At 39.7% G+C, this 26,840-nt stretch overlaps 2 pseudogenes; both read right to left on the bottom strand.

The window, feature by feature from the left end:
* Positions 1-26,840, bottom strand: part of LOC139362918 (septin-14-like) — a 70,958-nt pseudogene that overhangs the window by 22,007 nt on the left and 22,111 nt on the right.
* On the bottom strand, positions 9,254-12,292 carry LOC139362496 (borealin pseudogene; annotated as a pseudogene).

The raw sequence follows: 26,840 nt of genomic DNA, 5'->3' as shown, positions 1-26,840 counted from the left end.
AGAATGAGATCCTGTCACTTGCAACAACATGGATGGAACTGGAGGACCTTACGTTAAGTGAAATCAGCCAGGCACAGAACGATAAACTTCACATGTTCTCACTTGCTTGTGGGAGCTAAAAATTAAAACAATTGAACTCAGCTGGGCACAGTAATGCATGCATGTAATCCCAGCACTTTGGGAGGCTGACGCAGGTGGATCACCTGGGGTCAGGAGTTTGAGACCAGCCTGGCCAACATGGAAAATCTCCATCTCTACTAAAAATACAAAAATTAGCTGGGTATGGTGGTGCATGCCTGTAATCTCAACCACTTGCGAGGCTGAGGTAGGAGAATCGCTTGAACCCGGGAGGCAGAGGTTGCAGCGAGCTGAGATTCCATAGCCGCACGCCAGCCTGGGTGACAGAGCAAGACTTCATCTCAAAAAAAAACAAAAAACAAAAAAAAAAAACCAGTTGAACTCATGATGATTACCACAGGCTGGGAAGGATAGTAGGTGTCAGGGGAAGTGAGGACAGTTAATAGGTACAAAAATATAAAGAATAAATAAGACCCAGTACTTGATAGCACAACAGGGTGACCATACGCAATAATAATTAATTGTACCTTTTAAAATAACTATCATTGGAATTCTTGTAACACAAAGGACAAATGCTTGAAGTGATAGATATCCCATTTACCCTGATGTGATTATTACACATTGTATGCCTCTATCAAAATATCTAATGTACCCCATAAATAGGTATACTTACTATGTTCCCACAGAAATTAAAAATTAAAAAATATACATCTCTTAGGCTGGGCACAGTGGCTCACACCTGTAATCCCAGTACTTTGGGAGGCCGACGCAGGCGGATCACCTGAGGTTGGGAGTTCAAGACCAGCCTGACCAACATGGAGAAACCCTGTCTCTACTAAAAATACAAAATTAGCCAGGCATGGTGGCTCATGCCTGTAATCTCAGCTACTCGGGAGACTGAGGCAGGAGAATCACTTGAACCTGGGAGGCAGAGGTTGTGATGAGTCGAGATCACACCATTGCACTACAGCCTGGGCAACAAGAGCAAAACTCCGTCTCAAAACAAACAAACAAACAAAAATATCTATATATATATATCTATATATAGAGATATACTATATATATAGATATATAGATCTTTACACAAAAGAAGATAAAAAAACAACATATCAATAGTTATGGGATATAGCAAAAGCAGTTTAAGAGTGAAGTATATTGCAGTAAATGCCTATATTAAGAAAAAAGATGAGCAAACTCGCAAATCTTCAACAAAATACTAGCAAACTGAATTAGATCACACATTAAATACCAGATGGCCAAGTAGAATTTATTCTTGGAATGCAAGGATGATTCAACTACACAAATCAATAAATGTGACCACATGCAGAAAAAGAAAATTAGATCTTTATCTCAAACCATATGCAAATCTCAACTCAAAACGGTTGAAAGACTTCACTGCTGTAAGGTCTAAAGCTGTACAACTACTTTAAATAATTAGGATTAAATTCCTTAAGTTGGGTCCGAGCAATGATTTTTTAGATACAAACTCCAAAGCATAGACAACATAGGCAAAAATGGACAAATAAAATTATATCAAACTAAAAAGCTCCTGCACAGCCAAAAAAACAATCAACAGAATAAAGACTCAAACTATGAAATGTGAGAAAATATTTGCGAACCGTACATCTAATAAGGGGTTAATGCCCAAAATATGCAAGAACTCAAACAATTCAATAGTATGAAAACAACCTCATTCTGAAAATGGACAGTGAGCCTGAACTTTTTTTTTTTTTTTTGAGATGGAGTGTCACTCTGTTGCCCAGGCTGGAGTGCAGTGGCGAGATCTCGGCTCACTGCAACCTCCTCCTCCCAGGTTCAAACATTTCTCCTGCCTCAGCCTCCTGAGTAGCTGGATTTACAGGCATGCACCACCATGCCCGGCTAATTTTTGTACTTTTAGTTGAGACAGGGTTTCACCATGTTGGCCAGACTCATCTCAAACTCCTGACCTTAGGGGATCTGCCCATCTCCATCTCCCAAAGTACTGGAATTAGAGGTGTGAGCCACTGTGCCAAGCCACAATTTTTATTACTTATAATTCAACTGTCTTTGAGTGAGACATCTGGCCTCTAGCACCTAATTACCATTTTATTTTTATGAAAAAGGAAGTTCATGTTCCAATTTACCTAATAAAACTAAATGTTCTTAAACTAAAGCCACCTACACTTGAGAGAAAGAAATTATGGTTTCAAAAATATGTCTTCACCAAAAATGTATTTGTGACAAATAATTAAAACTATATTAATAGCCTTCTTTTCCATTTTATTAGAAATGTCATGGAATAAAATAAATTTACATAATTTACCAACTTCAAATTTTCTCATTAATCAAGGCCAGCACTAGTCAACATTTGCTTATTTATAAAAGTGAAGACAATTTTCTAGTGCATTCATAGCATTAGACAGTCCAAGACTCTTCTTGGGTTTGTCAAAAATTAAACTTATTGCATGAAAATTTAAATTATAAATAAAATAAATAAATTTTTATAAAATTATCTTAAGAGTTATTTAAAGGGAAATTATCTCTAAGTTCTCTAGAAGAAACACTACAGACTATACTTTTGTAAAGGCTATATTCAAATCTACATGGTAAAAAGCTACTTTTTGAAAAATAGCAAGTATTCTCCAAAAACATCAACTAAACTCTTGAGATTGAAATGCCCAAATTAATCGGGGCACCTAAAAATTAATGCAAATTATATCAAATATCAGTACTGACCTCTTTTTCAGCTTCTTTAAATGTTGCTTCTTTCTCCTTGACTCACTGCATAAATCTCTGTTTCAACTCTTCTTCTTCCCTCTGACATTGATTGTAGAACTCTTGTCTTTTGGCTTCAGAGATTTCTTGAAAACTAAAGAGAAATGTTTTCTTAGTTTTATATTAAAATGAGGTAGGAGAATCGCTTGAACTCCATCTCAAAAAAAAAATGCTAGTATAAACATGTAAAAAAATGTATATTATATGTAAGGTCCTATATAAGGAAATTTACCAACATTCTCTCGTGTTTAGCTGCACAAAATGGAAATTTCTGTATCATAAGATGTAAAAACCAAGGCATAAACTTAAGATCAGAGTATATGTAAAGAATAGGAGAAATTTCCAACACTTGTATGAGTGAATTCTTATCCCCAACACTTTCCAGCATATCATACTTCTTCACATCTTTTGACAGTAAAATTCAGGGAAACCTCTAACGTATGAGACGATGTTCAAAAATAGTCTAAAATAAAGCAAACAGTCTTCCAAAATATTATCATTTATTTAAGAGAGTTAACTTTTGGGTGTCTGCAAAGAACAATGAATGTTATAACTGGATTATATACACTACAGTGCCACGTTTTTGCAACAGAAGTACTATTTGTCTTTTTTTTTTTTTTTTTTTTTTTTGAGACAGAGTCTCGCTTTGTTGCCCAGACTAGTGCAGTGGCATGATCTCAGCTCACTGCAAGCTCCGCCACCCAGGTTCAAGCAATTCTCCTGCCTCAGCCTCCCAAGTTACTGGGATTATGGACACCTGTCACCATGTCGGCTAATTTTTTTTTGTATTTTTAGTAGGGACAGGGTTTTACCATGTTGGCCAGGCTGATCTTAAACTCCTGACCTCAAGTGATCCGCCTGCCTCTGCCTCCCAAAGTACTGGGATTACAAGTGGGAGTCACCACACCCAGTTCTATTCTTTTTCAAGTTAGAGAAATACACTTGCTCTCCAACTTCTCTCCTTTAACTTCCAGGACACTGCACTACTGCTTTTCAGCTGGTTCTTCCATCAAACTATGCTTAATACCTTTTGTCAAACTTTGCTAATATTTTTCCATCTTTTTCTTTATCCTTTTGGTTTTCTTTTGAGTTGGAGTCTTGCTCAGTTGGCCAGGCTGGAGTAGTGCAGTGAGGCGATCTCAGTCCACTGCAACCTCCACCTCCTGGGTTCAAGCAATTCTCCTGCCTCAGCCTTCCAAGTAGCTGGGATACAGGTGTGCACCACCACGCCCAGCTAATTTTTGTATTTTTAGTAGAGACAGGGTTTTACTATGTTGGCCAGGCTGCTCTCAAACTCCTGACCTCAGATGATCTGCATGTCTCAGCCTCCCAAAGTGCTGGTATTACAGGCATGAGCCACCATGCCCAGCCTATCCTGTCTTTCATATAATATATACACATTTCATACAAATACAAAAAATAGAACAAAATGCTGGGATTGTTCTTCAAGACACATTTCAGCATATATCCATATTGAATACTCATATTTCAGCATAAAAATGAGATCTCACATTATGTTGTTCCTACTGTCTCAATCTTCATCAAAACATGATAAAAACACCTAACATTCAGCTTGTTTTCTTTAGGATGGTTCAAGGCAGGAGAAGTATAATTATTCTCATACCCAAATTATTGTACTTTGTGTTTGTAAGGACTCCTAAATTATCCATTTGGTTGTGCTAGCAATATTTTTACTCACCTAACTGGCTGGTTGTCTGGGCCCACATCTGTAAAGCCCATTTTCTCCAGTTTTTGGTACCAATAACATTCATAGTGCTGAGTGTGGGTTTTTTCTTTTAGATTTTCCATATTGGTACAAAGAAGCATATCTCAGAGCGTAACGAAGTCAGAGCAATTTTCATTTTCCACTAGTAAAAAAAAAATAATGAATAAACAACACTTATTATCAATCCTTGACAATCATGAATGAATGAAATCATGAAATAATGAATACATGAATAAAAAACGTTTAAAACAACACACAACGGAACAACTTGATTAACAGCTATAATTATTTAAACCATGTAAGTGTGGTTGTACTATACGTACCAACTGTAGGCAGAGATTATTTACAGGTTATCAAATTTGCTTTAAACTTATTACCTGAAGAAGAAGCAGGAAAGATTGAAATAATATTTTATATACATATATGTACAGGTTTTTATTAACAATTGTGTTGTATGTTACAAACCACCTCTGGGTATTTTGGAGTGCTGACAGAATATGTAATATAACATCACTAGTGTAAATAATTTTATTAAAGTAAATTCTGCTAGCAAAAATGCCTTACAATTATACATACTTGTAAGGCCCCTGGCCTGACAATTTCTTAAAGAAGTTAAAACAGAACTACCATTTGACCCAGCAATCCCATTACCAGGTTTATACCCAAAGGAATAGATATTGTTCTATTATAAAGACACAGGCATGTGTATCACAGCACTTTTCACAATAACAAAGTACTTTTCACAATAACAAAGACAGAATCAACCTAAATGTCCATCAGTGGTAGACTAGGTAGAGAAAATGTATATACACACCATGGAATACTGCACAGCCATGAAAAAAGAACAAGATCATGTCCTTTGCAGCAACATGGATGGAGCTGAAGCCATTATCCAAAGTGATGTAAGGCAGGAACAGAAAACCAAACACCACACACTCTCATTTATAAGTGGGAGATAAATATTGAGAACACATGAACACAGAGGGAACAACAGATGCTGGGGCCTCCTTGAGGGAGGGAGGACAGTGAGGATAGAAAAGGTACTATGCTTACTCCTTTTTTCTTTTTCTTTTTTAGTATATGTGCTACCGAAGTGAGCACTTTTTTCTGTTGGTTTGAGATGGAGTCTCTCTCTGTTGCCGGGGCTGGAGTGCAATGGTGTGATCTCGGCTCACTGCAACCTCCGCCTCTCAGGTTCAAGTGATTTTCCCACCTCAGCCTCTTAAGTAGCTGGGATTACAGGCACCCACCACCATGCCCGGCTAATTTTGGTTATTTTTTAGGAGAGAGAGAGTTTTGACATGTTGGTGAGGCTAGGCTCAACTCCTAACCTCAGGTGATCCACCCGCCTTGGCCTGACAAAGTGCTGGGATTACAGACTCGAGCCACTGCATCTGGCCAGTACTATGCTTATTATCTGTGTGATGAAATAATCTGTACACCAAACCCCCATGACATGAAATTTACCTATACAACAAACTTGCACATGTACCCCTGAACCAAAAATACAAATTTTTTTTTAAAAAGGAATTCTTGGCCGGGCGCGGTGGCTCAAGCCTGTAATCCCAGCACTTTGGGAGGCCGAGACGGGCGGATCACGAGGTCAGGAGATCGAGACCATCCTGGCTGACACAGTGAAACCCCGTCTCTACTAAAAAATACAAAAAAACTAGCCAGGCGAGGTGGCGGGCGCCTGTAGTCCCAGCTACTCGGGAGGCTGAGGCAGGAGAATGGCGTGAACCTGGGAGGCGGAGCTTGCAGTGAGCCAAGATCAGCCACTGCACTCCAGCCTGGGCGGCAGAGCGAGACTCTGTCTCAAAAAAAAAAAAAAAAAAAAAAAAAGGGAATTCTTTTCTCCATATGCTTGCCAACACTGGTGATGGTTTGTCTTTCTGATAACAGTCATTCTGACAGACATGAAGTGATACTTCATCATGTGTTTAGTTCGCATTTTCCTGATGATTAGAGATGCTATTTTTTTTCATATTTCTTTTGGCCATTTGTATTTCTTCTTTTGAGAAATGCCTGTTCAGATCCTTCACCCATTTTTCATTGTGTTATTTTGTTCTTTGTTTTCTTGCTATTGAGTTGTTAGAGTCATAGCAAAAGTATTACATATTTTGAACATTAGCCCCTTATCAGATGTATAATTTGAAAATATTTTTTCCAATTTCTGGGTTGTATCTTCATGCTATTAGTTATTTATTTTGGTTTTGTTGCTGGTGCTTTTGAAGTTTTTTGTTTGTTTGTTTTTTGAGGTGGAGTCTCGCTCTGTTGCCCCAGCTGGAGTGCAGTGGCAAGATCTCGGCTCACTGCAATCTCCGCCTCCTGGGTTCAAGCCATTCTCCTGCTCAGCCTTCTGAGTAGCTGGTATTATGGGCACCCACCACCACACCCAGCTAATTTTTATATTTTTAGTAGAGACGAGGTTTCACCATGTTGGTCAGGCTGGTCTGAAACTCCCGAAATCAGGTGATCCACCCACCTCAGCCTCCCAAAGTGCTGGGATAACAGGCATGAGTAACTGCACCTGGCCAGCTTTTGGAATTCTATTCAAGAAATAATTGTCATGACCGATGTCATGGAGCTTTTCCCCTATGTTTTGTTCTAATAGCTTTACAATTTTAAGTATTAAGACTTTTATCCATTTTGAGTTGATTTTTGTACATGCTGTGAGATAAGAGTAAAGTTTTATTCTTCCACATGTGAATATCCAGTTTAACCAATACTATTTATTGAAAAGATCATACTGTACCCAGTATGTGTTCTTGGCACCTTGGTCAAAAATCAATGGACTATAATTACTTAAGTTTATTTACGGGCATTCTATCCTGTTACATTGATTGATGTGTCTGCTTTTATGCCAGTGCCATGCTGTCTGGATTACAATCACTTTATAATATATCTTGAAATCAAGGAGTACAATGCTTTCAGCTTTGTTGTTTTCTGCTCAAGATTGTTTTCACTATGCAGGTTTTTTTTTTCTAATTCCGTATAATTTTAGGATTTTTTTTCTGTTTCTGTTAAAAAATGACTTTGGAATTTTGATAGCAATGGTATTAAATCTGTAGACCATTTTGGGTAGTATAGACATTTTAACAATATTATTTCTTCTAATCCATGAACATGGGGTAACTTTCCATTTATTTGTGTCTTCTTCAATTTTTTTTAAACACAAAACCAGAATTTGTTGAAAGCAGGTACCAGCTCTGATTAGAACAAATCAGCTTAGAGATACCATTACTGAGAAGAACAATACATACAAATGTATATATATATACACACACACACACAGAGAGAGAGAGAGAGAGAGAGAATATATATAATATATACAAAAATATCAAGAAAAGGAGAATAACTTAAAAGAATTCAACTTGAATACGACTATATTATGAAAATGGTCTTGTTGCAAAGTAATAACAAATACCACAAAGAGCCCTACTTGAGAAAACCATGTGCCTTCAAGCCTGTGAGTGAGGACTCTGGTTCTCAAATTCTTAGAACACAGCACATGATTCTCTGCGACAGAGAGGCTGGCTGCAGCACGAGGGCCTCACTGCTGACTCCATTTAACAAAGTCCATGCCCCAGGCACAGGCTAAACACAGGGAATGAGGCCACCAGGCAAATCATACCCACCCCTGCCAACATGAGCCCCATAAAAGAGAAGTGCTTACTGAAACCGACAGACTTGGCAGGGAACACTGGGCCATAGATAGCTTAGAGAGAATTATTTTGTGATCAGTCACATGAAAACCCTAGAATCGAAGCCCTACAATTCCCTTATCCAAATGTCCACTGACACTAGTGAGGTAGAAGAGTCAGACACAGAAGCTGTCTCCAAACCAGTAGTTGGTCTTCAGTAAACAAGAATAAACATAAAACACTGTTTCGGCTGCATACAGTGGCTCACGTCTGTAATCCCAGCACTTCAGGAGGCCGAGACAGGCGGATCACTTGAGGTCAGGAGTTCAAGACCAGCCTGGCCAACATGGTGAAACCTCGTCTCTACTAAAAATACAAAAATTAGCCAGTGTAGTGGCACGTGCCTGTAATCCCAGCTACTTGGGAGGCTGAGGCAGCAGAATTTCTGGAATCTGGGAAATGGAGGTTGCAGTGAGCCAAGATCATGCCACTACACTCCAGCCTCGGTGACAGATTGAGACTCCATTTCAAAAAAAGAAAAACAAAAAAAACCAAACACTGTTTCACAAGTGGGCTTCGAAAGAACTACTGGGCACAGCAGGTGAAAGATCCCAAAGTCCCATTGAGCACCTCCAACAGCAGGAGGAGGAAGAAAGGGAGGAGGGGGAGGAGAGATGAGTGCTGGAGGGGAGACGTGCGTGTTCCCTGTTGAGGTTACTGCTGCAAACTGTCCTGATCTGATGATTTGTACAGTCCCCCCCACTTTCTGGACCAGCCTTCTCATGGCCCAAAGCTCACTTCTCTGAGCCCAAACCTCTCGGTCTCAAGCATAGAGAACAGAAATGCCAGATGCAAAGGCTCTCTGGGTAGGGGTGGTGGAGGGAGTCTTCCGGAGAACACAGGGTTCTTGTGCACCACCTCGGTTGCAGGCAGGGCAGGGCAGGGCAAAGAGGATGCTCAGGTACAGCGGGCAGAAGGCAGCAGCTCAGAGGGCAGGGAGGATTCAGCTGGAGACTGACAGGATGTTTCCATGGCATGGCTCCTGCAAGAAATGGCTGGGGTCAGCTGGGATGGAGGGCTGAAGAGCACAGCCCTACCTAACTGGTGTGGGAACAGCATGTCTCCCCTTCCTGAATTCCCACAGAGGAACACGGCTCTTTGCTTTGGAACTTCACACTCAAACAACAAGCCTGAAGGGAAGAAGTCTTGGCTGGGCATGGTGGCTCAAGCCTGTAATCCCAGCATTTTCGGAGGCCAAGCTGAGGGGATTACCCGAGGTCAGGAGTTCGAGACCAGCCTGGCCAACATGGTGAAACCCTGTCTCTATTAAAAATACAAAAACCTAGCCGGGCACGGTGGTGGATGCCTGTAATCTCAGTTACTCAGGAGGCTGAGGCAGAAGAATCGCTTAAACTCAGGAGGCAGAGGTTGCAGTGAGCCAAGATCATACCATTGCACTCCAGCCTGGGTGACAAGAGTGAAACTCCATCCCCAGAAACAAACAAAAAAAAGGTCCACCCTGTCAACTTTGGCTTCTCATTTATGGTCTGTATGCTGCTGCAGATTTGGGCAAGATGGTTGGAGAGCTTCTTAACATTTCCCAAGGCCTCTGGATCTAGCTGGGTGATGCTAAGCCTCTGCAAGTCACTGGCCAATAATCACATGCGCCCTTTGCCATCCACTGGCACAGTGAGAAAGATCTCTTTGCTGTGGGCAAGGGGGATGCCATTTCCTGAGATGTTGTAAATCCACTCTCCTGTGGCAGGAGTGTGCAGGCCAGGGATTGTGAAGACCCTCGAGTCAAACCTGGGTGTCAGGCCTGGAGTTGATTTCACTATGGACACGTCCAATCGGCCCAAAGCTGGGGTAATGGTGATGGCACAGCTTGACTTTTCCCTTTTGCCTTTTTCTTGTACAGACTGAGTTCTCTTCTTGGATGGAGGACACCTTTTGACTATTGCAGTTTGAAGATTCTTATGTTTATTTTCTTCTTCTTCCTCTTCCACTATCATTTCATCTACTTGTATCACCTTTCATGTTTTAGCAGATTTCAGGGGCGTTTGAATAGCTTCCGTGGTTAGTTTGTTTATTTCAGTGATATCCAGGTCAGCTGTTGCTGCCTCTTCCAAGCCCTGTTTGTTTCCTCCAAGGGAGAAGTAGTCGAGCCATTCATCTATGTGCAATGCCTTGGGGAGCCACAGGATCTGGATGTTGTAGAGTTTATCCACCTCCTTGAAGAGGTTCTGCCTGTCTGACTCAATTGGATTCGTATTTCCACTTCACGGTCGAAGTCTTTAAGAAAGGAGGCGAGTTTCCACCTCCCTAAGGAGTTGGTCTTGGCCACACAACTGCTGCCCTCCTAGGAGCCATGGTGCTTGGTGGAAGCTGTGGGGAGCAACACATAAGGGGAAGACAAACTCTCCTCCAATTTTAAATCAAGTTTGACAGTTCTTTTTTTTTTTTTTTTGAGACGTAGTCTTGCCCTGTTGCCCAGGCTGGAGTGCAGTGGTGTGATCTTGGCTCACTGCAAACTCCGCCTCCCAGGTTCAAGTGATTCTTCCGCCTCCACCTCCCAAGTAGCTGGGATTACAAGCACGCATCACCACGCCTGGCTAATTTTTGTTTTATTTTAGATGGAGTTTTGCTTTTGTTGCCCAGGCTGGGGTGCAATGGTGCAATCTCAGCTCACTGCAACCTCCACCTCCTGGGTTAAAGCAATTCTCCTGCCTCGGCCTCTCGAGTAGCTAGGATTACAGGCATGCACCACCACACCCAACTACTTTTGTATTTTTAGTAGAGATGCGGTTTCTCCACGTTGGTCAGGCTGGTCTCGAACTCCCAACCTCAGGTTATCTGCCCACTTCAGCCTCCCAAAGTGCTGGGATTACAGGCTTGAGCCATCGCGTTTGGCCTAATTTTTCCATTTTTTTAGTACAAAAGGGGTTTCGCCATGTTGGCCAGGCTGGTCTTGAACTCCTGACTTCAGATGATCTGTCTGCCTCAGCCACCTAAAGTGCTGGGATTACAGGTGTGAGCCACAGCACCCAGCAATTTTTATTTTATTATTATTATTATTATTATTATTATTTAAGATGGAGTCTCGCTCTGTCACCCAAGCTGGAGTGCAGTTGTGCGATCTCGGCTCACTGCAACGTATGCCTCCCAGGTTCAAGTGATTCTCCTGCCTCAGCCTCCTGAGTAGCTGGGATTACAGGTGCCTGCCACCACACACGGCTAAGTTTTTGTATTTTTAGTAGAGAAGGGGTTTTGCCATGTGGGCCAGGCTGGTCTCAAGCTCCTGGCCTCAAGTGATCCACCCGCCTCAGCCTCCCGAAATGCTGGGATTACAAGCATCAGCCACCGCGCCTGGCCAAGTTTTACTGTTTTTAGTGTGCAGATATTTTACTTCTTTGGTTAGATTTATTCTTAAACATTTTACTTTTCAGCATTATTCACAATAGCCAAGATACGGAAACAATCTAAGTGCCCATCAACAAGGTACACAATAAAATACTATAAAGCTTTTAAAAAGAATGAAATCTTGTCATGTGTAAAACATGAATGAAATAGTAGGACATTACGCTAAGAGAAATAAACCAGGCACAGAAGGACAAATCCTGTATAATCTCACTTATATGTGGTAACTAAAAATGTCAATCTCACAGAAATAGAGAGTTGACAGGTGGTGAATGGAGGAGAGTGAGGAGGCCGAGGGATGGGGAAACAGAAAATATTGACCAAATGGTACAAAGCTGTAGTTAGACTGGAGGAATAAGCTTCAGTGATCTATTGTATTGCATGGTGTCCACAGTTAATAATAAGCTACTGTATATTTCAAAATTGCTGAAATGTGGAGTGGGGTGGAGCAAGATGGCTGAACAGAACCCCTCATCAATCATTCCCCTACATAAACACCAAATTGAACAATTATCCATGCAAGAAAGCACCTTCATAAGAACAAAAAATCAGGTAAGCAATCACAGTATCTGCTTTTAACATTATATCAAGAAAAGAGGCACTGAAGATTGCAGTAAAGAGAGTCTTGCATAGCCTATACCATCTGACATTCATCCCCCAGCAGCACCATACTGAACTGAGAGGGAATCTGTGTGCTTTGGGGAGGAGTAGTGAAGTGATTATGGGACTTTGCATTGGAACTCAGTGACTGCCCTATCACAGTGGAACACAACACAGGGCAGAATTCTGCTAGTGCCCACAAAGGGAACTTTTTTTTTTTTTTTTAGATGGAGTCTCACTCTTTCACCCAGACTGGAGTGCAGTGGCGTGATCTCGGCTTACTGCAACCTCCACCTCCCAGATTCAAGTGATTCTCCTGTCTCAGCCTCCCGAGTAGCTGAGACTACAGCTGCATACCACCATGCCCAGCTAATTTTTGTATTTTTAGTAGAGACAGGGTTTCATCATATTGGTCAGGTTGGTCTTGAACTCCTGACCTTAGGTGATCCATCCACCTTGTCCTCCCAAAGTGCTGGGACTACAGATGTGAGCCACCACTCCTGGCCAAAAGGAGTATTTAACCTAGATCCCACTAAAGAGGAACCCCCGATGATGGAGACTGACAGGAACTTAAGTTCCAGCTACCTCTACCACTAGTTAATTAAACTGCCCTGGGGTCCTGAATAAATTTGAAAGGCAGTCAGGCCACAAAGTCTGCAGTTCTTGGGCAAATCAAGGTGCTGAACTTGCTCAGAGCCAGTGGAATGGGAATGCGCATGACCCCGTGAGACATCAGTTTTGGTGGCCAAGAAGTGCTTGTATCACACCTCCCCCAACTCCAGGCAGTGCAGCTCAAAGAGAGACTCTCCATTTGTGGGAAAGAGAAGGAAGATTAGAAGAGAACTGTGTCTTAAAACTTGAGTAGCAGCTCAGCCACAGGAAAGCACACCACTAAACTGATTCCTGAAGCCCCCAATTCCAAGCCCTACTTCCTAGACATTTCTAGAGCCACTCTGGGACAGAAGGGAACTTGTTGCACTGAAGAGATGGACCCAGCCAGCAGGACTCACCACCTGCTGACTCTTTTCACCTAAAGAGCCCTTGGGCCTTAAACATCAGTAGTAGCAAGGCAGTAGTTGCCATGGGCCTTGGGCAGGACCCAGTAATTTGCTGGCTTCATATGTGATCCAGCACAGTAGCAGCTGTGGTGTTCACAGGAGAAACTGTCACCCCCTCCCTCAACTCCAAGCAACCTAGCACAGACAGACAGACTCCTTCAGTTTGGGAGAAAGTGAGAAAAGAGTTTGTGAGATTCCGCCTAATAGTCCAAGGAATTCTCCCAGATATTATCCAAGACCACTGAGGCAGTATGAGTCTGCTAGAGTCACAGTGTTACTGGGCTTAGGGTACTCCCTAGTAAATTCCCTTTGAATACTTAGAAAATCTTCTCAAGAAGAACAGGCACAACTGAGCCCAGAATGCAAAGACTAAAATAAATATCTAACTCTTCAATGTCCAGACATAGATGAACAATGACAAGCATCAAGACCATCCCAGAAAACATGACCTCACCAAATGAAGCAAATAAGGCACTAATGACCAATCCCAATCACACATCTCAGGACAGAGATATGTAACCTTTCAGATAACTCAAAATAGCTGTTTTAAAAGAGCTCCATGAAATTCAAGATAACACAGAGAAGAAATCCAGAATTATATTAGATACATTTACCAAAGAGATTAAAATAATTTTTAAAAACCAAGCAGAAATACTGAAACTGAAAAATTTAATTGACATACTGAAGAATGCATCAGAGTCTCTTAACAGCAGAACTGGTCAAGCAGAAGAAACAATTAGTGAACTTGAAGAAAGCTAACTGAAAATACAGTTAGAGGAGAAAAAAGAAAAATGAAATTAAAAATAAAGTGTACCTATGAGATCTAAAAATAGCCTCAAAAGGGCAAATCTAAGGGTTACTGGTCTTAAAAAGGAGGAAGAGAGACAGAGATAGGAATAGAAAGATTACTCAAAGGGATAATGTCAGGGAACGTCACAAACCTAGAGAAAGATATCAATGTTCAAGTACAAGAAGGTTATAGAACACCAAGCAGATTTAACCCATAGAAGACTACCTCAAGGCATGTGATAATCAAACTCCCAAAGGTCAAGGATAAAGAAAGGATCCTGAAAGCAGCAAGAGAAAACAAACAAATAACATACGATGGAGCTTCAATGTGTCTGGCAGCGCACTTTTCAGTGAAAACCTTACAGGCCAGGAGAGAGTGGCATGACATATGTAAAATGCTGAAGAAGAAAACCTTTTAGCCAAGAATGGTATAACCAGCAAAAATATCCTCCAAACATGAAGGAGAAATGAAGACTTTCCCAGACAAATAAAAGTTGAAGGATTTCATTAACACAAAACCTGTCCTAAAATAAACACTAAAGAGAATTCCTTTATATATATATATATATATATATATATATATGGATGTTTATACATATATAGATGTTTATATGTGTATATATACATATAAACATTGATGGGCAATAAGAAACCATTTGAAGGTACAAGACTCACTGGTAATATTAGGTAGGCTCAAGAGGAACTGTGGGCCAGGCACAGTGGCTCATGATTGTAATCCCAGCACTTTGAAAGGCTGAGGCGGGAGGATCACAAGGTCAGGAGTTTGAGACCAGCCTGGTAACACAGTGAAACCCCACATCTACTAAAAATACAAAAATTAGCTGGGCATGGTGGTGGGCACCTGTAACCACAGCTACTTGGGAGGTTGAGTTAGGAGAATTGCTTGAACCCGGGAGGTGGAGGTTGCAGTGAGCTGAGATCGCACCATTGCACTCCAGCCTGGGCAGCAGAGCTAGACTAAATCTCAAAAAAAAAAAAAAAAAAAAAAAAGAGGAACTGTTTTTTTTGCCATTACTTTTAATGCCATAACTTTTAATGGCAAAAACTGCAACTACTTTTGCACCAACCTAATAGTAAGTATACAGATACATGTGGAATGTTATAACAAGCTTATTGTGGTGGGTAAAGCACTCATATCTGGAGTAGAAATACTAAAAGGTAAACCTATCAAAAGTAATAACAAACAACTTTTCAAGACATAGACAGTATAAAATATAAATAGAAATTTTAAAAATGTTAATAAAGTGGAGGCAGGAAGTTAAAGTGTAAAGTTTTTACTAGTTTTTGCTTGTTCGTTAGTTTCTTTGTTCATTTATACAATCAGGGGTAAGTTGTCATTAGTTTAAAATAATGGGTTATAAAATGTTATATACAAACCTCATGGTAACCTCAAATTAAAAAAAAGTACAACAGATACACAAAAAATAAAAAGCAAGAAATTAAAAAGCATACTATCAGAGAAAATCACCTTGACTAAAAGGAAGACAAGAAGGTAGGTAAAAAGGAAGACCACAAACCCACCAGAAAACAAATAACAAAATGACAAGAGTAAGTCCTTATTTATCAATAACAACATTGAATGTAAATGGATTAAACTCTCCAATCAAGAGATACAGAGTGATTAGCCAGGCATGGTAGTGGGCGCCTGTAATCCCAGCTACTAGGGAGGCTGAGGCAGGAGAATTGCTTAAGCCCGGAAAGTCGAAATTGGAGGCCTGGAGGTTGCAGTGAGCTGAGATTGTGCCACTGCACTCCAGCCTGGGTGACAGAGCAAGACTCTGTCTCAAAAAAAAAAAAAAAAAAAAAAAAAAAGACACAGGGTGGCTGAATGGATTCAACAACAACAACAACAACAACAATGGTCTGTTGCCTCCTAGAACACACTTCACCCAAAAAGACACTAACAGACTAAAAATAAAGGGATGGGAAGATAATTCCATGCCAATGGAAACCAAAAAAGAACATGAAAATTTATACTTATATCAGATAGAATACATTTCAAGACAAAAACCATAAAAACAGACAAGGAAGGTCCATTATGTTGATAAAGGGATTAATTAAGAAAGAGACCATAACCACTATAAATACATATGTACCCAACATTGGAGCACTTAGATATATGAAGGAAACATTGTTAGAGCTAAAGAAAGAGAAAGATTACAATATAATAATAGCTGGAGACTTCAACATTCCACTTTTGGCATTGCACAGATCATCCAGACAGAAAATCAGCAAAAGAATCAGACTTAATCTGCAGTATGGACCAAATGGACCTAAAAGATAGTTATAGGACATTCATCTCCTCAGCATGTAGCATATTCTCAAGGATAGAGAATATGTTAGGCCACAAAACAAGTCTTAAACAATTCAAAATATGAAATCATCAAGTATTATCCCTGATTACAATGGAATAAAAGTATAGATCAATAACAAGAGGAACTTTGGAAACTACACAAACACATGGAAATTAAGCAATATATTCCTGAATGACCAGTAGGTCGATGAGGAAATAAAGAAGGTAATTTTAAAATTTATTGAAATAAATGAAAATGGAAATATGAGGCCGGGCGCGGTGGCTCAAGCCTCTAATCCCAGCACTTTGGGAGGCCGAGACGGGCGGATCACGAGGTCAGGAGATCGAGACCATCCTGGCTGACACGGTGAAACCCCGTCTCTACTAAAAAATACAAAAAACTAGCCGGGCGAGGTGGCGGGCGCCTGTAATCCCAGCTACTCGGGAGGCTGAGGCAGGAGAATGGCGTGAACCCGGGAGGCGGAGCTTGCAGTGAGCTGAGATCCGGCCACTGCACTCCAGCCTGGGTGGCAGAGCGAGACTCCGTCTCAAAAAAAAAAAAAAAAGAAAATGGAAATATAGCATACCAAAACCTATGGGATACAGCAAAAGTAGTACTAAGAACAAAGTTTATAGCAAATAAGTTCCCACATCAAAAAAGTAGAAAAACATCAAATAAACAATCTAACAGTGCATCTTAAAGAACTAGAAAAGCAAGAGCAAACCAACCCCAAAATTAGTATAAGAAAAGAATAAAAATCAGAGCAGAAATGTATGAAATTAAAATGAAAAAAAATCAAAGGTCAATGAAATGAAAAGTTTATTTTTTCAAAATATAAACAAAATCTACAAACCTTTAGCCAGACTAAGGAAAAAAAAGAGTAGACCCAAATAAACTCAGAGATGAAAAATGAGACATTATGACCAGGTGCAGTGGCTCACACCTGTAATTCCAGCACTTTGGGAGGCTGAGACAAGAGGATTGCTTGAGCCAGGAGTTTGAGACCAACCCGGGCAACATAGTGATACCCCCTTCTCTAAAATAAAGAAAAAAAAAGAAAGAAAGAAAAAGGAGGCATTACAAACTGATGCCGCAGAAATCCAAAGGCTCATTGGAGGCTACTATGAGCAACTATATGCCAATAAATTAAAAAACGTAAAAGACAGGGATGAATTTCTAGACACATACAACCTATCAAGATTGAACCATGAAGAAATTCTAAACCTGAATGGACCAATAACAAGTAATGAGATCAAAACCGATATAAGAAGTCTCCCAGCAAAGACATGTCCAGAAAAAGAAAAAACAATCTAAAAAAGAAATAAAAACTAATTCAATTTACGATCGCTATAAATAAAATACCTAGAAATAAATGTGACCAAAGAAATGAAAAATCTCTACAATGAAAACTGTAAAACACTGATGCAAAAAATTGAAAAGGACACAAAACAATGGAAACATAGTTCATGTTCATGGATTGGAAGAATCAATAATATTGTTAAAATATCCTTATTACCCAAAGCAATCTATAGATTAAATGCAATCCCTATCAAAATACCAATGACATTCTTCATAGAAAAAGAAAAAACAATCCTAAGATGTACGTGGAACCAAAAAAAAATACTTAAAGCAACTCTGGGCAAAAATGACAACACTGGGGGGAATCGCATTACCTGACTTCAAATTATACTACAAAGCTATAATAAGTGAAACAGCATGGTATTAGCATAAAAACAGACACATAGACCAATTGAACAGAATACAGAACCCAGAAATAAGTCCATATAGGCACACATAACTCATTTTCAACAAAGGTGCCAAGCACATACATTGGGGAAAGGATAAGCTCTTCAATAAATGGTGTTGGGAAAACTGGATATCCATATGCAGAAGAAAGAAACTAGACTTTTATCTCTCACCACATATAAAAATCAAATCAAAATAGATTAAAGACTTAAATCTAAGATGTCAAAGTATGAAACAACTACAAAAAACAATGGGGAAACTCTTTAGGACATTTATTAATACCCCACAAGCACAGGCAATCAAAGCAAAAATAGACAAATAGGATCACCTCAAGTTAAAAACTTCTGTGAAACAAAGGAAACAATCAACAAAGTGAAGAGACAACCTACACAATAGAAAATATTTGCAAACTATTTATCTGACAAGAGATTAATAACCAGAATATACTTAAGAAGCTCAAACAACTCAATAGGAAAAAATTTAATAATCCAATTTAAGATGGGCAAAAGATCTGAACAGACATTTCTCCAAAGAAGACATTTTGTCTTATTGACAACAGCCATTTTAACATGTGTGAAGTAACGGTTCATGGTGGGTTTTTTAAAATGCCAAACAAGCAATGAAAAGGTTTTCAACATCACTCATTACCAGAGAAAGGCAAATAAAAACTACAATGAGATATCATCTCACCCCAGTTAAAAAAGCTTTTATCCAAAAGACAGGCAATAACAAATGCTGGTGAGGATATGGAGAAAAAGGAATCCTTGTACACTGTTGGTAGGAATGTCAATCAGTACAGTTTCTATGGAAAACAGTATGGAGTTTCCTAAAAAAAAAAAAAAAAAAAAAAAAAACACTAAAAATAGAACTACCATATGATCCAGCAATCCCACTAGTAGGTGTATACCCAGAAGAAAGAAAAGTAGTATATCAAAGAGATAGATCCACTCCCTTGTTTGTTACAGCACTATTGACATAGTGAAATAACAAACATTGCCAAGATTTGAAAGCAACCTAAGTATCCATCATCAGATGAATGAATAAAGTAAATGCGGTACACATACATGATGGAGTACTATTCAGTCATAAAAAAAATGAGATCCTGTCATTTGCAACAACGTGGATGGAACCGAGGACATTATGTTAAGTGAAATAAGCAAGACACAGGAAGACATGTCCTCACTCATTTGTGGAGCTAAAAATTAAAACAATTGAACCCATGGGGATAAAGAGTGGAATGTTAATCACCAGTAACTAGGAAACGATTGGGAGGGAGAGAAGTGGGGATGGTTGATGGGTACAAATACATAAATAGAATGAATAAGATCTAGTATTTGATAGCACAAAAGGGTGACTACAGTCAACAACAATTTACTGTATATTTTAGAATAACTAAGAGTATAATTGGATTGTTGTAACACAAAGAAAGGATAAATGCTTGAGTTGATGGGTACTCTATTTACCCTGATGTGATTACTGCACATTGAATGAGAGTATCAAAAATCTCATGCACCCTATAAATATATACACCTACTATGTATCCATAAAAATTAAAAATTAAAAAACACAGGCACAGTGTGGTGGCTCATGCTTGTAATCCCAGCATTTTGGGAGGCTGAGGCAGGTGGATCACCTGAGGTCAGGAGTTCGAGATTAGCCTGACCAACATGCCAAAACCCTGTCTCTACTAAAAATACAAAAAAAAAAAAAAAAAAAAAAAAAAAAAATCCCAGCTACTTGGGAGACTGAGGAAGGATAATTGCTTGAACCCAGGAGGCGGAGGTTGCAGTGAGCCAAGATCACACCATTGCACTCCAGCCTGGGCAACAAGAGCTAAACTCCATCTCAAAAAAAAAAAAAAAAAAAAAAAATTAACAACACAATAAGCTGTTACTTCCCCCATGCTAAAATGGCTATTATCAGTAAGACAAACAAGTGCTGGTGAGGACGTGGAAAAAAGAGAACCCTTGTACACTGTTTGTGGCAATGTCAATTAGGATAGCAGTAAATTAGGATAGAAAAACAGTATGGAGTTTCTTCAAAAAATTAAAAATAAAACAACTAACATATGATTCAGCCATCTCACTACTGGATATATTACCTCCCAAAAATGAAGTCGGTATGTCAGAGAGATACCTACACTACCATTATTCACAAAAGCCAAGATATGGAAGCAATCTAAGTGTCCATGAATAGATGCATGAAGAAAATAAGTGTGGTATACATGTGCAATGGAATACTACTCAGCCTTAAAAATCAGGAAATCCTATCATTTGCAGCAACATGGATGGAACTGGAGGACTTTACACTAAGTGAATACTCCAAGCACAGAAAGACAAATAGTAAATGATCTCACTAATAGATCACATATTTAAAAGTTAAACTTGTAGAAACAGAGTAGAATGGTGGTTATGTGATTTAGGTGGAGGGTATGGTAGGAGAGATGTTAGTCAAAGGATACAAAATTTTAGTTAGATAAGAAAAAGTTAGAGATCTATTGTACAACATAGTGACCATGTTAATAACAATATTTTATATTCTTGAAAATTGCTAAGATAGATGTTAAGTTTTCATCACAAAAATAATTGAGATAACACATATGTTAATTAAATCAACCATTTCACAATGTATATGTATTTCAAAACAACATGTTGTACATAAGTACATACAATTTTGTCAATTAAGATTAATTAATGAAAAATAATTTGTATGACTCTCTCCTGTGTTTATCATGTCCAGAAGATTGACCACAATATATGATTTATTGTGTTTAATACTGTGACCACATTTTATACATCCACATATAGTATAGTTATATATTTTATACTAATATACTAATGTTTAACAAATTTTAAAATTTCTAATATGTCAATTTTTTAAAAACATCATTTGGGGCTGGGCACGGTGGCTCATGCCTTAATCCCAGCACTTTGCAAGGCTGAGACAGGTGGATCACCTGAGATCAGGAGTTCGAGATCAGCCAAATACAGTGAAACCCCGTCTCTATTAAAAATACAAAAATTAGCCAGGTGTGGTGGCAGGCGCATGTAATCCCAGCTACTCAGAAGGCCGAGGCAGGAGAATCACTTGAACCCAGGAGGTGGAGGTTGCAGTGGGCCAAAATCATGCCACTGCACTCCAGCCTGGGTGACAGGAGCAAAACTCTGTCTCGAAAAAAACAAAAAAACCCAAAAAACATCATTTGGAAACCAGTACAAGTAGAAATTTTCCATTCTCCAATAATTAGTACCACAAATATATGAATCAGACAATAAATTACTGCTTACTACACTATTCTAACTTAATATGATGCTAAATAATTATATAAATGTCAAAGGTATAATCTTTAGCCAAAGCTAAACTGTACTGTCTTGTTTTAAAAAGTCTATCAGTCTTTTTTTGTAGTGACCAGTTTAAAATGGTTTTTACATTAGGTAGTAATGAGTTTATGTAACATGTCTACACACTAGTATTTTTGCTTCCATTTTGTTTAAAGTGCTTTCCAGCATTCTCAATGTCATGATTGACACAGAGACAGACAATATGCACATGGCGCATTGGGAGCACTGAGATAAACAAAGAGGTTCTTCCCAGACTCTGTAGGTTTTGGCTTAAAGAGCGTTCAGCAAACTTCTATGAGAATGAATCATGGTCAAAGTAAGCATTAACAGAGTTTATGTTCCTCATTAGTAACTGTTAACTTACAGATTACAAGAGTTACCAATATTAGCCCAAGTCAAAATGTTACTTTGAGACTATGAATGATACACATATATTTAATTTAATCATTCCAAAGCCTGCCCTCTTTCATTTTTACCTTGCAAAACTCCCCAAGGGTAGTGACGGCCTCTGACCATCCTTTCTGCAACTTTCACTTCATCCACACTCCCTACCACAGCAAAGGGTAACAGCGCCTAGAGAACAAGAATATCAATTGAATTCTCTAGCACCAATAGAGCTCACTCTATTACTCTCACTCCTGTTACAAAAATGACAGCGATGATGATATTGTAATAAATTTAATTAGGGATCTACCCTGTATCTCATTTTAAGACTTAACAATATGCGCCAATTGGTTTCTGTCAGCATCAGTTTCAGGCTGTGCACACAGTTGGAAACTGTCTACTGAGCAGAGCCTAAAGCAAGGTATCCTGCTGTGGGAAACACAAAGAAAAAAGATTTTTAGTAGACATCATTTTTCTCACACTATCTCTACCCTGAACCATTTTTACCCTGAATGTCGAAGAAATAACATACAAATAACTTGTAACTCTGGTATAAAGTTCAAAGACAAAAATATTAAAAATAACTACAACTATTAGAATAATTAATGGATACAATATAAAATGTATTAATAAGCAATAGAGTTTGGCTCTGTCACCCAGGCTGGAGGGCAGTGGTGTGAGCTTGGCTCACCACAACCTCCACCTTCCAGTTTTGAGTAATTCTCCTGCCTCAGTCTCCCTAGTAGCTGGGATTACAGGCACCTGCCACCACGCCTGGCTAATTTTTGTATTATTTAGTAGACCCTGAGTTTCAGCATGTTAGCCAGGCTGGTATTAAACTCCCGACCTCGGGTGATCTGCCCACCTCGGCCTCCCAACGTGCTATGATTACAGGCATGAGCCACCATGCCCGGCAAAAAGAATTTTTAAAATTTTATAGTACTTAGCATTTCAATTCAGAAATCTATTTAGTGTTTGAGGTATCTTAAAATAAAGGAGGTGTTTCACACAAAAAAAATAAAGAAAAAATTTAAAAAAGGAGGTGTAAATAATAAGAAAAGAGAAATGGAAGAAATGGAATTAACAGTTATCAGTTTAGACTCTGTGTTTCAGATCCTTCACAAAGATTTTGGCACTTACACCTCAAAAAAAAAAAAAAAAAAAAGCCTTAATAGAGGTGTCATTGATTCCATAACATAGACAAGTCTCAGGGAAGATGAGTGAATTGTGCAGGATCTCTTGGCTTTTAAGTAGAGAAGATAGGATGGAAATCTAAATCTACATACTTTCAAAATTTATATCTTTCAGCCGGGCATGGTGGCTCATGCCTATAATCCCAGCGCTTTGACGGGCCGTGGTGGGCAGATCACCTGAGGCCAGGAGTTTCAGACCAGCCTTGCCAACATGGTGAAACCCCATCTCTATTAAAAATACAGAAATGAGTTGGGTGTGGTGATGGGCATGTATAATCCTAGCTACTCAGAAGGCTGAGGCAGGAGAATTGCTTGAAACCAGGAGGCAGAGGTTGCAGTGAGCTGAGATCGCACCATTGCACTCTGGCCTGAGCAACAAGAGCAAGACTCCATCTCAAAATAAATAAATAAATAAAAAATTATCATCTTTCAAATTTTAAGCTAATATTTTAGGTATTTACTACCATAAAATATTTATACAAATAAAGAGTTTAGTCATCTATACTACTGCCCTGACTCTAAAACCAGAGACAACACAGCATTCTGCATCCAACCCCCATCTATTGGTTTTGAGGCAAGTGCATTTGAGAGTTGGAGGCTCCCTTTTAACACTGAAGACCTACTTGTGAAATAGGGGGCCCTGCCTTGGATGCAGCAAATGGAGAAGATGGGGGCCCTGACCATCCTTGCCTAGTACATGAGGCAGTGGCTCATTATGTGGGGAAGCAATCCAAAGAACCTCAGACTGCTGCTCCTCCACAATGAGCTCTCGGTTACCAGCGGGTGCCTGAAGCTGGGGGGGGGGTGGTAACCTGTCATCGTTTCCACCCACAATTACAGAACAATGCCGCAGAGATTTTGCCTTGGAGGGGAAACAGGCCACGAAACAGAGAAAACCCATACAAAAATTTAAATGTCATCCTAAGGGACCTGAACAGCCAAAAAAAAAATTGAAAAGAAAGACCAAATTAGGGGTCTCACACTTCTAGAATTCAAAACATATTACAAAGCTACAGTAATCGAAACAGTTTGGAAGTAGCATAAAGACAGACATGTAGAACAATGGAATCAAATACAGATCCCAGAGTTAATCCTCCCTTACCTATTCTTCTGTTGACAGACATTTGGGTTGCTTGCAGCTCTCAGCTACTGTGAATAATAACACAATTTATATGCCTTTACAAATATCTAACCCTGCTTTCAATTCTTTCAGATATATACCCAGAAACAGGATTGTGAGGTCATATGGTAATTTTATTTTCAATTTTGGAGAAACCACCTGTATTAGTCCGTTTTCACACTGCTGATAAACTTATACCCGAGACTGAGAAGAAAAAGAGGTTTAATTGGACTTACACTTCCACATGGCTGGGGAGGCCTTAGAAGCATGGTGGGAGGTGAAAGGCACTTCTTACATGGCAGCAGCAAGAGAAAATTAGGAAGAAACCCCTGATAAACGCGTCAGATCTTGTGAGACTTATTCACTATCACGAGAATAGCATGGGAAAGACCGGCCCCCATAATTCAATTACCCTCCCCTGGGTCCCTCCCAAAACATATGGAGATTCTGGGTGATATAATTCAAGCTGAGATTTGGTGGAGACACAGCCATACCACACCACCACCATACTGTTTTTCATAGTGGTTCTACATGAGAAAAACTACAAAACTCCATTGAAAAAACCAGGGACAGGCTGGGCATGGTGGCTCATGCCTATAATCCCAACACTTTAGGAGGCCAAAGCAGGTGGATCACCTGAGGTCAGGAGTTCAAAACCAGCCTGGCCATCATGGTGAAACCCCATCTCTATTAAAAATACAAAAAAAAAAAAAAAAAAAAAAGAAAGAAAGAAAAAGAAAGAAAACAAAAGAAAAACTCAGGGACTATCTAAATAAATGGAGAGACATTCCATGTACATGGATAGAAAGACTCAATATTGTCAAGATGTCAATTTTCCATAACTTAACCTATGAATTCACCACAATCCCAATCAAAATTTCACCAAATTATTTTGTAAATAATAAACTAACTCCAAAATTTATATGAAAAGGCAAAAGAACTAGAATAGCCAACATAACATTGAAGAACAAAGTTGGAAGACATACTATTCAACCTCAGGATTTACTACAAATCCATAGTAATCAAAACAGCATGGCATGGGCAAAATGATAGACAAACAGATCAATGGAACAGAATAGAGAGCCCAGAAATATGCCTACACAAATATAGTCAATTGATATTTGGCAAAGAAGCAATGGGAATTCAATAGAGAAACGATATTCTTTTCAATAAATCGTGCTGGAACTGGATATTTACATGCAAAAATAAGAATCTATAAATAGACCTTACATATTTCACAAAATTAACTCAAACCAGATCATAGGCCTAAATGCAAAGCATAAAATGATAAAATTCCTAGAAGATAATGTAGAGTCCTAATTAGGGAAGGGCAGTCAGGCTGGTGGAGGCAAAGGAAACCAAAAAAAGGGAAGCAGATAAGCTACAAGTCTGCCTTTCTTCATAATCCAGAACACACAGCCCTCCTGCACAAACAACTCACAATCTTCCTTTGCCTGGCTACCAGCAGACCCTCGGCTGATACAAAAAATTGCAAGTTAGCTCACTGCACTGATAGTGGCAGGAGGCAGACAAATGCCTAAGCAGATAGAGGCAAGTCCCCAGGGAAACCCCACCTCCAAGCCAAGGACAGTTTAAAGCCTGAAAGCCAAGCTACAAGTCAAATCCATGGACTGGACTGAGAAGCTGTCTTCTGGCTTGGTGCTCTTTCCTCTGACTGATCCCCGCCCTTCACCTGGTTTACATACACCTACGCTTCCTAATTGTTTTTTCACATTGTTCTGTCCACCATTGGGTGGTGCCTTTGTTTTAACCTTTTTGCATACTCACAAACCAATCAGCATGCACTCCCCTATTCTGAGCCCATAAAATCCCGGGGCTTAGCCACAAAAGGAGAGAAACCACCCCCAGGTCCCCTCTCCAAAGACAGCTATTCCATCACTCAATAAAATTCTTCTCTGCCTTCCTCGTCCTTCAATTGTCAGGGTATCCTCATTCTTCGTGGACATGGGAAAAGAGCTCGTGAACCCCCCATCTCGGGTAGAAGCTATAACACGGCAGGCTGGGGCATGCTGGTACAGCCACAGGCCAAGCCACTGTGCAAGCCAGACTGGGCCAAGTGAATGGAAAGCCTCTTGTGTGGCAGGTAGCATGCCCAAGCAAGGCCCAGGTGGGTTTGTCACTGGCCAGAGGTCCCTGGCTGGCAAAATGACTGAGAAGATTCTTGCATCACAACCTTGGCATTATCAGCACTACACAAAGCCCTCTTCAGCATACAGCCTAAGAACTAGCTTATAAAATCTCAGGCAATCCTTTGTTTGCAGTCAGCTTCTTTCTTGCAAGCTGCCTATTGCCTCCCCAGCAATGTATTTTCCTACTTTCTTTAATAAGTCTACCTTCCCTACCTACAACAAGGTAAACTTTTTTTTTTTTTTTTTTTTTTTGAGAGAGTCTCACTCTGTCACTCAGGCTGGAGGGCAGTGGTGCAATCTTGGCTCACTACAACCTCTGCCTCAACAAGGTAAATTTTTTTTTTCTTTTTGTAGACAGAGTTTTGCTCTTGTTGCCCAGGCTGGAGTGCAATGAAGTGATCTCGGCTCACGGTAACCTCCGCCTTCCAGGTTCAAGCGATTCTCCTGCCTCAGTCTCCCAAGTAGCTGGGATTACAGGCATGCGGCACCACACCCAGCTGATTTTGCATTTTTAGTAGAGGC

Source organism: Macaca nemestrina, chromosome 4 (genome assembly GCF_043159975.1).
Source record: "Macaca nemestrina isolate mMacNem1 chromosome 4, mMacNem.hap1, whole genome shotgun sequence".
In the NCBI taxonomy this organism is placed as follows: Eukaryota; Metazoa; Chordata; class Mammalia; order Primates; family Cercopithecidae; genus Macaca; species Macaca nemestrina.
This window is presented reverse-complemented; position numbering and strand designations above follow the sequence as displayed.